This window comes from Dermacentor variabilis, chromosome 6 (assembly GCF_050947875.1).
Source record: "Dermacentor variabilis isolate Ectoservices chromosome 6, ASM5094787v1, whole genome shotgun sequence".
Lineage (NCBI taxonomy): Eukaryota > Metazoa > Arthropoda > Arachnida > Ixodida > Ixodidae > Dermacentor > Dermacentor variabilis.
In genome coordinates this window covers 82501929-82514687 of record NC_134573.1, presented here as the reverse complement: position 1 = coordinate 82514687, position 12759 = coordinate 82501929, and the positions used below count along the sequence as shown (strand labels likewise).

At 43.9% G+C, this 12759-nt stretch overlaps 1 protein-coding gene across 5 annotated transcripts in view; it reads left to right on the top strand.

Moving 5' to 3' along the window:
- The window catches only part of LOC142584895 (uncharacterized), an 84936-nt gene extending 75261 nt beyond the window's left edge, over positions 1-9675 (top strand). For 3 of the 5 annotated variants that reach the window (XR_012828962.1, XR_012828963.1, XR_012828967.1), the window contains 2 exons: positions 7760-7938; positions 9422-9675. The gene's annotated coding sequence lies outside the window, so the exon portion shown is untranslated. The remainder of the gene's footprint in view (positions 1-7759; positions 7939-9421) is intronic. The other 2 variants (XR_012828964.1, XR_012828965.1) reach the window with 2 other exon arrangements.
- Positions 9676-12759: the final 3084 nt, after the last annotated feature.

Here is a 12759-nt window from a genome sequence, read left to right as displayed (position 1 = left end):
CCTCTCGAGATAAGTCGCAGCACAAATACCATCGAAGTGCACATGCATAAACAAGCCGCCGCATTGCGCCTTCAATCGCTTCAGCTGTTTGTAGTATGGCCTTCGATATCGGCTTCAGTTACCCGAGGGAGCCTCTTCCGGCGTTCAAAATTGATTGCCTTAACACTTAATAAAGCTAAACCAATGTATGATTTGATATAAAAAAATTAGGATAAAATTTTTTAGCGCGCCGAACGAGCTCGAATTTTGCCAGCTTGTCCTGGGACACCTATGGTTTACAATGCTTTGCAATATTGATACGCACGTGGGGTATTTGATTGTTTGAACGAGGCGCGGGCGCGCCATGCCATGAGAAAAGAGGAGGAAGAACGCTCTCTCGCTCTCGTGCTGTCGGTTGAACTGGTCAGCGCTGCCTTATCCCTTGTAAATATATTTTGTAAATAGTCTCCAGTTTTAATCGCTCGTTCGCGTAAGAATATTAACCTCGAAAATACGCTGTCATCCCACTGAAAGAAGCAGTGGAAGTCTGCATATCTCAGGTTGGATGGCAGTGGAAGTCTGCATATCTCAGGTTGGATGGTTTTGGGAAATGTAAAAGATGAGATAAATGCATTCCATAATGACTCGAGGCAGTAATTATGCAAGTTTATGTATAAAACTTTATTAGGAATACAACTGTGTTCTTGCATAGGAGAATATGCAGCAGGAGGTTCTAAGGACACAAACATGCAGATCTTCGTAAAATATTTCTGTAAAACAGTATTATTGCGAACAAATTTATAACACTCAATTCAATATGTTAGCAGACATAAAGGCAGCATTGAAAATAAAGAAGTAAATACAGAATTAGTCGGGCTTTCTGGAAACAAAACTTGCTTAAACAAAACGATGCAGCAGTTCTATGCCACGCCAGTACCCTTCGCTAGGATCATTTGGGTGGAATCAAACATTTGACTACCCGCCGTGGTTGCTCAGTGGCTATGGTGTTGGGCTGCTGAGCACGAGGTCGCGGGATCGAATCCCGGCCACGGCGGCGGCATTTCGATAGGGGCGAAATGCGAAAACATCCGTGTACTTAGATTTTGGTGCACGTTAAAGAACCCCAGGTGGTCTAAATTTCCGGAGTCCTTCACTAAGGCGTGCCTCATAATCAGAAAGTGGTTTTGGCACGTAAAACCCCATAATTGCATAATTCTTGAGTCACATTTGACTGTAAGAAGTAAATGCTCACTTTAATCAAGGTAAAGTGAGCCTTAAAGTGAGCTAGGCAATGGCGACACAAAGGCTCGTAATATACCGTCACTTCATAAATAAGGTTGAGCGTAAACACAAGAAAGTAGGTCACAGAAATGTAACTGAAATGAAACCCGTTGTAAAACGAACCGGGTGAATGTTCTACACACGTTTTGCTATATGCTTATTTCAGTAGTAGTTAACCCCGTCATTAATGGAGTAAGTGGTACACACTGCTAGGAGCCTTGTTTATTTACCAGTCCTGAGCAATGGTAGCACAGAAAATTCCATGGAGATTGTAGAGAGGTTTAGCTTGATCGTAAATCTATTAGGGTTCGCGGGATATCGTGTTACCGGTGAGACGTAGTGGCAACAACGCTCGTAGGGACATATGATGAGGCAATGTCTAACCAGAGAGCAACCTAATATCATACTGCAGTGACCCACAGCATTCTACATAATCGCTGGTGTAAAGTGCTGGTAACGACGTAAACGTTGTTGTGCTGTCTTTTTATGACCTTCCTTCGACGAGAACACTCACGCGACACAAGTTTTCGTACGGGTTGTAGCTTGGAGAAGCGTTGCAAGATGTCGCGCTATAGCTGCTTTGTTAGTGCCATCCAGGGATTACGTAGCCCGGTAATGCGTGCTTAAATGATACAGAGTTTACTGACAAGCTAAAACCCTTTATTAGACACATTACCAGTATACGCACTCAGTGTCCGTTCAATGTTACGCGTATTGTCACGCAAACCACCACTACGCGAAAGTCACTGTCATATTTCGCAGTAATTGCCAGCTATCCGATTTCGGTCAGCGATTACGAAAGAAGTTTTTCTTTCCGCGTAACAACTGGAGTTAATCGATTAAGTTTTCAACAGGCTGTTAGCTGGTGATTCAGTTCTTATCAAGATGAGAAAACGGGGCATGAGGGTACCTTAAATCAGTATCTTTATTTCTTTTGTTTTATTGAGTGCAGAAAAGCGGTGGCACCAAAAAGGCATTATTGCTGGGTGGTATATCAGCAAGAAACACAAAAAAGTAATAGACCACGGGTTCGGCTTAAAAAGGTTACAATGCCACATGCGCGTGATTTCATCGTCACTGATCTTGGAACTCGTTAAAATGAACCAAGTGCGTTTTATTTCTGATTTAGCCATTACATGCGGACAAAGCAAGTTGTGAACAAAAGATGTAGCCCAACAAATATTGAACAAACACGTTGCCGATGAAATACTTTCATTGGCAGCACAAAAGTAATAACTGTCATTAACAAAGAATGAAACGACAGTGATATCGTGCCACTCTGGCTTGGTGGCAGAAACTTAATACTGCCCATACTACATTGTTTTGCGCATACTAATTAAGTAGCGGCTGAAGAAATTGTTGGGAAATGTGAAAAAAAAACTAGAAATTTTGGTGTTCGCACACCCCAGCGCCGCCCAACACAAGAGATGCCACCATGTAGCCATGTTTGTCTAATGCTTGGTTGGCTAGGCTTTCTGCGTCTTTCGTTCCTTCGCGCCTTATCAAGCTTCTCCGTCTAATCTTTCCCATCTTCACGCTTAGCACGACAATGGAAGCAAACGATCAAAAGTGCGCGCCGACTTCCGGCGTCGGTGTGTCGAGATGCAGCCTGATTGAAACGTTGGAAGGTGATTAAACCTCCAGTTGACATTTGATCGAAGACAATGTCTTCGTTAAAAAAATTTTCTTAAAATTTCCGAGAATTTCATGCATGAACTACAGTAAAACATCGTAACAATTGATCAACATGCTTCAAATTGGACGACGTGATACACAAAAAAAATGCAGGGTAAAAAATGCTCTAATGTGCAGTAATATAGTGTCACAATAAGCACAAGGAGCAAAGCGAATACTTTTCAACGCGACAGCTCATTCAACAAGGAAAATGTCACACAGTAAAATATAATCAATAGAATTACAGAGCGAGCGGGACATAATTAGGCCATAACAAAAAAGAATTTCACGCGTAGTAGCACACTCTTAACGGGAAATGATCAAAGCAGTGGGTTAGGTTATGTAGATTTCTATACATTGTCTGCAGAAGCCGCAATTTTTCTTGGCCACCCTCTGTAAACTATGATGTTAGGAAGGTCTTTAAAATGAAGAAGAGCCCTTGGAAGAGCGGAGTAGTTAAATCAGTTAGTCTTTCCGTAGATGCGCATGAAATTGAACCGATTGTACAACACTTGTGACCTGTAATGAGATGTGACCTGTAATGAGAGGCAGAACTGATAGCGCTGTGCGCTATCAGTTCTGCTTATGTATTTATGAATGATAGCAGCGCTATATAACGACGATCACGCGAGGCCTGTAGTGGGAGGGGGTGTTTAATTTGTGCTACGCTTTTGTTCATATCATATCAATGGGAAATAAAACGCGCTGCCATATTATGGATATATTCGAGTTTATCGATCAGATAGTTCTGATGGCGAGGCCATACGAATTCAGCGCGTTCAAGCTGAAGTTATTCAAGCCACTGATCTCGAATTGACGCCTATGCATGCAATGCCCCTTGATCACGAAACAGTCGAGGGGAGGTTAACGCCAAGGTATGCCAAGTAGGGATGTTATTTATGCGATAAAAGCGTGCAGTTTGTATGCTTATGGCAAAAAATAAGATAACGTTTCATTTAGAAACGTTAAGCTTCATTAGCCAAGAGTTGCCCTTATTGGGACGATAAAGGATGCAGTCGTCCGCGAAAATGTGCACGTGTGAGGAAATGTTATTTTGTAAGTCGTGAACGTATATTACACACAGTTACGGCCCAAGAACGCTGCCTGGTGGTACACCTAAAGTAACGTGCGAAGGAGGAGAGGCAAAATTAACTGCTGTGAATGGTTGACGATTAGATAGGAAATTGTCAGTTCGTGTTAGTGTAAGAGAACCTAATTTAAGGGCAGGTAATTTCAAAATTAAAGGGCACTGTGCTGCAAGGTCAAATGCTTTTGATAAGTCCAGTAAAGCACCATCACTATTAGCATGTATATCAGTTAAATTGAATAATTGTATCTCACATGCGAAATTTCTCCGAAATCCATGTTGATTAGAAAATTTTGTTGGCTTCCAGGTGACTGTAGACATTTAGTGCAATTACATGTTCTAGCATTTTGCAGCGTATAGATGGTAATCATATTGTACGGTAGTTTTCTGGTGCATATTTATTACTCGAGTTAAATATGGGTATAATCTTTGCTGTTTTTCAGTCTTAGAGCAGCACGTCAGCCTATAGATGCGAGACAGAATATTATTGGACACTGTGACGGTGTTCTTGAGCACCTTACAATTAATTTTGTCAACGCCACAGGATGTGATTAGCTTGAGCTTATTTATCCAGATATGTGGCACCTTGAACTGTTATTTCTGAAGGTGACGCATCGATGAACCTTTGACGGGATGATAGACAGGCCGCGTTTCTTCAGCAGTGCCTAAACAATAGTTTTAGTCTTTCTTGCTATGGGCCTGCAAGGAATAAATAACCTACGCATGAGCGGTGAGCCGGTCAGTAAGTTCGTTGTATATGAAACGGAAAAACGAAGATACGCCTAATTGTACAATCGATCGATACTTACTTACTGTATTCATTTTATTCTATTCGATCAATTGATTACCCTAATCGTGCGAATTGATTGTACACTGTAGGCATTTCGGTTGACATGAAAGCTTTCGATACAATGAAGCATGACATTTTAGTTTAAACTGCGAGACTATGCTATGGGAGTAGTTGCATCAGAAATAATAAGAAATTACCTCGCCGACTCAAAACATGGTAAGATTTGCAACGCGGTCTACCGAATGACATTTGTCAAAAGTTGTGTACCTCAGGGTTCCATCTTAGGGCCACTTCTCTTCATAACTTAGATCAGTGATATATGTCAGATTCAAAATTTTCCTAAGCTAATTATTTACGCAGAGGGTACTAATCCCTTAATTGTTTTATTATCTGGGGCAAAAGTGACCTTATTTTGCCTTTTATATGCCTAATTTCTAAACTGCCAGTGGCTGACGCAATCATTCCAAATTTGCCAAATGGCGCAAAAGGATATTATATATATTTTTTGCAGGTACATCGCTCGTTAGCCTTGAAGTAAATCACTACCTAAAAATCTCTTGAAAAAAATAGCTACATCAAGCCAAGCTGTAGCTTAATGCAGCAGAGAATGTCATTTTTCAGCATTTTAGTCAGCCATGCATAGGGGACATGAACATGTTTCATAATCGGAAGCTGCATGGCGTTGAAACACGGAAATGTCTTGGCGTGTGGTTCCGATAACATCTTCTGGAACGCTCCGTCGGCAGTCTTGCGTCAGAGCTAAGCAAGATGAGCGGTTGCATGATTAAACAAAATCAACTCGTACCCCTTTGACTGGGAAAGAAAATGTACTACGCCCTCTCGCGCATGCGCTTGTCGTATAGCATGCTGTTATGCGCTGCAACAAGTGAAAATAACTTAAACTGCAACTTCTACAGAAAAGTATGCTCTGCCTAATCAATTACAGTGATCCAAGGAAAATGTATAGCAACCCATTGTTTAAACCATGTCCTACCGAAAGTGGAACAAGTGTACGAATTGAAACTGTTGCCGCACCGTTAATAAAAACAAGTTGCAGTATTAATTAGTGCTAAATCTATTTATAAGTACGCTCTACGTAGACATGTGCAGGTACCTGCCACAATGACAGGATTCAGTAAAGCGCTAACCACATGTTGCCTTTCCGTCCTTCTAAATTGTCCTGGACGAAAAAATGAAATCCTAGAGTTGAAGAAGAAAATTCAAACACCACATCAAACAGCAGCTTGTTGTTGGGTTAGCATAAATTTCAAGTTTCTGTAAGCTATCACTTATAACCTGTACCACTCTGTATATATGTCAGTGACCTTCTGTATGTTGTTTTGATTGTTATCAAGTTACGCGTCTAATGTTGCGTGCAACGGTTGCAAAGGCTCGGGCTATATCTGGTTTTCAAGGTTTTGTTTTTGTTGTTTTTGGTGTATATAGCGCGGAAAGCGTAGCATCGATTGGGATAGCAAATTAGTGGAAATCTATACGAAGTAAAGATAGTAGTTTTGTCGACCGTATACACTTGTAAACAGAGGTATACTAACTTACATTAACAAGGATGTCACGCATGCACCAGCAAACACAGCGTGCCGCGGACTCTGTCCGCGTCGCAGACGGCTTTCAACATAACAACGGCCCGAAGTAGAACGTGTCCCAGGCCCGATCTCCGGCTCTTCGTCCGCACGCTTTGACTCGCACATGCAGCATACGACACGCCGCGACGATTTTATCGCCCTGCCGTCGCGTCACCTCACGGTGACTGCGACGGCAGGAATGAGTCTGAAGTGTCCATGTGATTGCTTTCGCAATAAAATGAACTGTATACGATGATTACAACGAAGGCGCCAAATAAAACAACGAACGAAGGAAGGCGACGTGGACAATGTAGGCGCACTAAGAACTGAGTGTTTTATTTATTGATAAAGGAATAAATAGCTGTTGCCAACGGTCAGAACAACAGGAAAAAACAGTGCCGTCATCTGCATTGCACAACGAAAACACGATACAGAGCAGCTTCTAAGTGCCGCTCCCAAAATACGCCACTTCCTTTGTCGATAGAGAAACTGAGGCTTCACTGATACAATCATCACCGCGCTTCTTGATCTCAAGCGCTTCCATTATCTCCCTTGTCAGTTGATCATCAGCTCTGTACAAAACACAGATTCTATTAAAATCTGGAATGCACTTGTGGGCCTTACAATGAGCACTAATGTGACCGGAGAGCTGGTTTTCCATCTTATGTCGATGCTCGTACAATCTATCATTCAGACGTCTGTCCGTTTGGACTACATATGCCCGAAGTGAAGCCTCAGTTTCTCTATCGCCAGAGGAAGTGGCGTGTCTTGGGAGCGGCACTTACAAGCTGTTCTGTCGTGTTTTCGTTGTTCGATGCAGATGACGGCGTTCTTTCTTCTTGTTGTTTTGGTCCTTGGCAGCAGCTATTTATTCCAGTGTCAAGAAATAAAACGCTCAGTTGTTAGTGCGCCTACGTGGTTGTCCCCTCTCGCCTTCCTTCGTCCGTTGTTTTATTTGGCGCCTTCGTTGTAATCATCTATAACCAACTCGCCCACCAGCACGTGCTCAGTGATCTGTATACGTCATGTGGATGTTGCGGTCACGTTTTAGTGTTTGCTTACATATTATTGACTGCATTTCATATTTGTGTTCACATGTACTTGCATTGCCTGTGGAACTTATTTTGCTATGTATTCTGGCGCTACATATATATTTTTCATTCTGGTAACGCCACGTAGGCCGAATGGCTCTTAGTCTAAGTTCTATTTCCTACAGAAATAAAGTCTTTCATTGAATATATAGGCTGACTAAAGTACACATAAAGCACCATAATACACATAGCACCAAGTGCCGCCTTGAATCAAATTGATACGTTCTTGTGAAGTTTGTCACAGAGTTTTCCCTCTTTTCTGATCTTCGGGCAGAACCAGGGCAAAAGCGAAGTGAGCGACGATGCCGTCTGAAGAGACATGAGGGCGCAAGAAGACTGGCGACACGACCAGGAGCAGAGGGCATGCGCCTGCCGAGAGCTTCGCGAGGTCTACGTGACCGTTTTTGAAATCGATGCTCTGCTGACGATGATTGGCTCCGTCTGACATCGTAGGTTAGAAAAAGTACTTGTAACTGTTTGGCTATATGGCAGGTTGTTCCGCACAGCTTCTTGCTCGTACATGTAGAGAAATCTGCGTGTGCGACCGGTATCTGTAGCATGGGAATGATGTACAGTGCATAGATATGACTTAATCGTTACTTAATCGTGACTTTCAACGACGTTACTAATTCTTCTATTAGTGTCCTTAAAGGACACATTTCTTCTTGAATGATCCGAAGATTTCCACTAAAGCGCTGCGTGTAGGCCAATTGTTGCTTTGAGACGCTAAAATAGACACGTAATTAAATAACAATATTAAATAAATAAATAAATAAATAAATATTGTTACAAATGTGTATAAAGTTTCGTGCAAGCTGTTCAATGCGGAATGGCTCGGAGGATAAATTTGGAATGAAGTCGACAAACTATCCTTTCAGAAACAATGTATACGTTAGCGGTCACCTGAGCCAGAGCACTCCCATGCTGTGCATGGCATATTAAGTGTTTCCCTGTATAGAACGCACCACCCAGTCCAGCGCTGGCTGGCCGCGTCAATCTCTCCTGCAAAATGTTTATATGTTCAAGTTGTAATCACGCATATAGAATGCCTTGTGTCCCGTTTGCGCGCAGGCGACGGAAACTGGTTTCGACATCACGGTTTAGGGTTGGGATGGGACTGGCAGCGGGTCTGCAATCTCAGTGGCCGCTCGCGCACCGGCATTGTGTCGCGCGCGTGCCACTGCTGCCATTCGGTGTGAGCGCTGGGTGGTTGACAGAGTAGCAGTTGAAGTAGTAGTAGTAGTAGAAGTTGACAGAGCAAAACCAGGCAAGCGAAAGCGTGGCCGTTCCCGCTTCAATTGTTAGAAACAAGCAAACAACCGAACGAACGAACATGAACAAACACAGACAAACACAAACACAAAACACCAACACAAGTGAACAAAAACAAATACAAACAAACACTAATGAACAAACACTAAGAACACCAACAACACTTAAGCTTCGCTGTCCTAGGTGGTACCAGTGGGTTTCATAGACCAGAAGGTGCTCGTGCGCGAGGTATTTAGAGCGGGCGCAGGGAAAACTCCTTGGCACTGTAGCTGACATTACCTCGTTTAATAACATTTGTAAGAAAACTCTATTATTACTACAGAACGTTAACAGGTATTTTGCTTTCGCAGCTCATGGAAAGTGTCGGCGACGCGCACCTGTTGATTCGTACGTACCCCCATAATTCCAGACTAATAGGCAAATAATGCACAACTAAGTCAGTTCTTTATCGAACCAGCGATGCCCAGCGCCAACCATTCAGTTTAGGGTAGAATTCGCGCGAACACACAGCGCGGTGTCACAATACCTCGCAGCCGAATGCACATTTCTCGGCTCTCGTAGCGTGCTCGTCGGGCAGCATTAGATGCGAATGACACGATTTGTCGAAGCCGCCGTTACTCCCTATTGTAAGTTTTCTGATACCACGCCTTTCTCCTGCTCGCAGTTCCTGCATTGCCATGAGGAAATTCGCTACACCTTTGGAGAATCCAGCGCCTTCCGTGCCGGACAAATTGTGCAGCATGTGTGAACGCCTAGCACCTCAGGAATCTGAAGCCTGCCTGTGCATTTCTGGGCACGACGGTAATGCAGTGAAAGACTTTGTGGGCAACAACTGCTTCGGTTTACGCGGGCCTTTGCTTGCCCTTACGCAGATCGTCATGTGACGCAGCTTAATGGAATAAAATTTTATCGTGATCATTGGATTGAGTCGAGCACTTCGTAGATGTACGTTCCTTGCCTATGTTGCCTAGCGTGGTTCGGCACCTAAAGACGGGCAGTGGTTTTATTGAAAATAAATGTCAATTCATTCGTGTGTGTGTGTTGAAAGTAATGTTTTTTAGTTCACTTTGAGTGGTATGCTGGCATGTGCTTTCGCCCATTAAGACGTGGCTGGTTTGTGTCGTAGTGTCATTCTGTTCCGTGTAATTTGTTTGTCACACTTGCCCATAACAAATTACGTGGATTTATTTACTTGTAATCAATTGCACCAGTCGCTAGTTTGGTAACTGAGTAATTTTCTTACTCGGTAACGCCCGTTGTAATCCTTTTTCTTTCCATTAAGTTATTTATTGCAAAAAAACTCTCTCGGAGTGGAAAACATCTATTGCGATAGCAAATTAGTAGGCAGCCATAGTAAAGATAGCAGCATTATCGGTAGTATATACTTGTAAACAATAGCTTACTAAATTAAAAAACACGGTGTCAGCGCGTACAGACAAACATGCACCTGTTTGCTGTCTACCGCTTCAACGTAGACTGAGCGGCGAGTACACATCGCGCTGAAAGCTAAGAGCCGTCGGCCCAAAGCGGCCAAAGCTTGCTTTTAAGGGACCCCGCGGGGCCTCTCTGTACGCAGTTATGCCGAAGTACAACTCCTTCCCCCTACCTGCTCTCCCCACGTTTCCTTGCGCGCGATGGAAGACTCAGGGTCAAGGAACCGTTTTGCACTGCGCAGTAGCAGTGACCTCGCCTCACACCAAGCCGACGATGACTGATGTGATGGCCGGTAGATGGGACAGATAATCGCTTGATTCCGGCGGCAGTTTCGTTGCAGACAGGCTTGAAGCAGGCTGCGTACAGAACGTAGTCTATAAGACGATGTGAAGTCGTTGAGCGCTTCTTCCCCACTTTGCTCCCTTGCGCGCACGAGATCGAGGCGCGATCGAGGGATCACACGCACGCTTTCACTCGCACGTACAGCATACAGCGCGCGGCGACGGTGTTATCGCCGTTGGAATTTATACGGAACAACATGGCGATGGCAAAAACGCGCCCGGAGTGTGTACAATATTGATTCCGCAATACAAGCAGCTACTTTATTGAAGAGAAAAAGCTGAAAGCGAATGAAAATTCATGACCGACAGTGCTTCACTTCACTTCTGGCCTGTCGTGAAAAGAAATGACAAGCCATGCCCGACAGTAGAGTTGAACCTCTGCCTTCAAGTATTTCCTGTCTGTGCTCGCTTCTGGCCTCTCGAAATAACATGAAAATTTGTGACCGATAGCATAGCGAACCTCTACCTTCGAGCCCATCAGGCCTATGCATCAGACCTGCATATGCTTGCAACAAAACACATCCTGAGAAACTCTGAATCCCTGCAGGCAGTGTGAGTACATGTGCGCAAGACACACAAAAAACTCGCTATCCAGACAGCAATCGCAGTTTCGCCCAAAATTCGAAGCATCGATTGCGATAGAAAATTAGTAGACAGCTATCCGAAGTAAGGATAGTGGTATCGGGAAACATTCGGTTGCTTAATTAACAAGCACGCACAGGCAAACAGCGCCTCACAATCTATGGCCACGGGTACTCGCTGTCAAAATGCTGGCGTGAACAAGCGCAACAGCCGCAGCGGCAGAAGTAACCTTCGTGCTGTCTACTGACAAAAGCAAAGAGCGGCGAAAAGCGTGCACACTTGAAATACTATATTCCGCATCGAGAAGTTAATCGAGAAGACCAAGAAGAAAAATGAGGATAGCATTTGAAACTTCGTCGTCATCAACGCCACGAATGTCCTTGTATGAATTCATTCAAGCAGGAGGATCTCTTAATTCAGATGTACAGGCGCGGCAACTGCTAGCGGGAACATCGCTTTGATTGCGCCAGCACCGCGACACTTAATGAGGCGCTGGTAGTAGGGCGCTCTGCGCAGCGATTCCCTTGGCGCCGCGTCTCCACCAGCAGTGGCCACGCCTGCACCAAGACTGATGAAGTTACGAAAGTTGGAATTAGAGCAGACGAGCAAAAAAGTTTTCTTACAGATAAGCACACACGAAAAACGACAGAGATGCCCTTCGTTCCCCGTGGTGGCATAACGAACAGCGTGATTTGAACGAGCAACATACGGCAACCAGGCAGATGACAAGAATGCCGTTTGGCACCGCGTCAAGCAGGTTCTTACCAGCAGCAACAATACATCGCGTGGACCACGAACAGCAAAGCGTTTCAGAAAACGTGGCTAAACATCGAAATTCCATTTACTTGACGTTATGGTTGGAAACTCGGCCGAGAATTGGGTAAGAGGCCTGCCTGCAGAAGCAAAGAAAATGTTTCACTGAGCTACAATGAGTCTTAGGAAATGGGCATCAAACAGCCAAGCGACCAGACAAATATTTATTGCGAATCGAGATGCAATTCCTGCATCATCAAGAGGCTAGCATTCTAGAAATGACATGAGACACGACAGAGGATAATCTGTTACATCAGAAAATGGACGAGTGCTCACGAAATGCGCAGTTCGTCATGCTAGCACAAAGGGGATTGAGTCATTGGAATTCATAACATGCGTCACAGTAAACGCTAAACTAGTTATTCAATGACTGGAAAATCGGAATCCACTGGGTTCACCCTGTACCAGACGAAGGTAATCGTCTATGGAGGAAGTGAATAAAGAGAGGTTCTCCATTCCAATAAAACGAGGGCCCTGGCCATTTCCCGGGTTTGGTTTGCTACAAGTGGATCGAAAAAGTAAAAAAAAAATGGGACTATCAAAATACCCATAGAGTACATAACACATACAATACAGTACATATTGCACATAACCAATGACATACTCATTTTAACCGATGCAAGCCCAGCGGCGTATGGCAGTCCAGCATACACGTACTGTGAGGTCAGAGTGCGGACACAGAGACAGTGTTGATTCTGTCAAAGAACGGAGTAGCTCTAATGAATACCGCCAATCTCGCAAAAAAAAAGAATGTCTATGAGAATGTAGCGCTACACCATGAGTAATCAGAAACAACAAAGTGACCAACTATAGTTTTGAACGGATGCTAAAA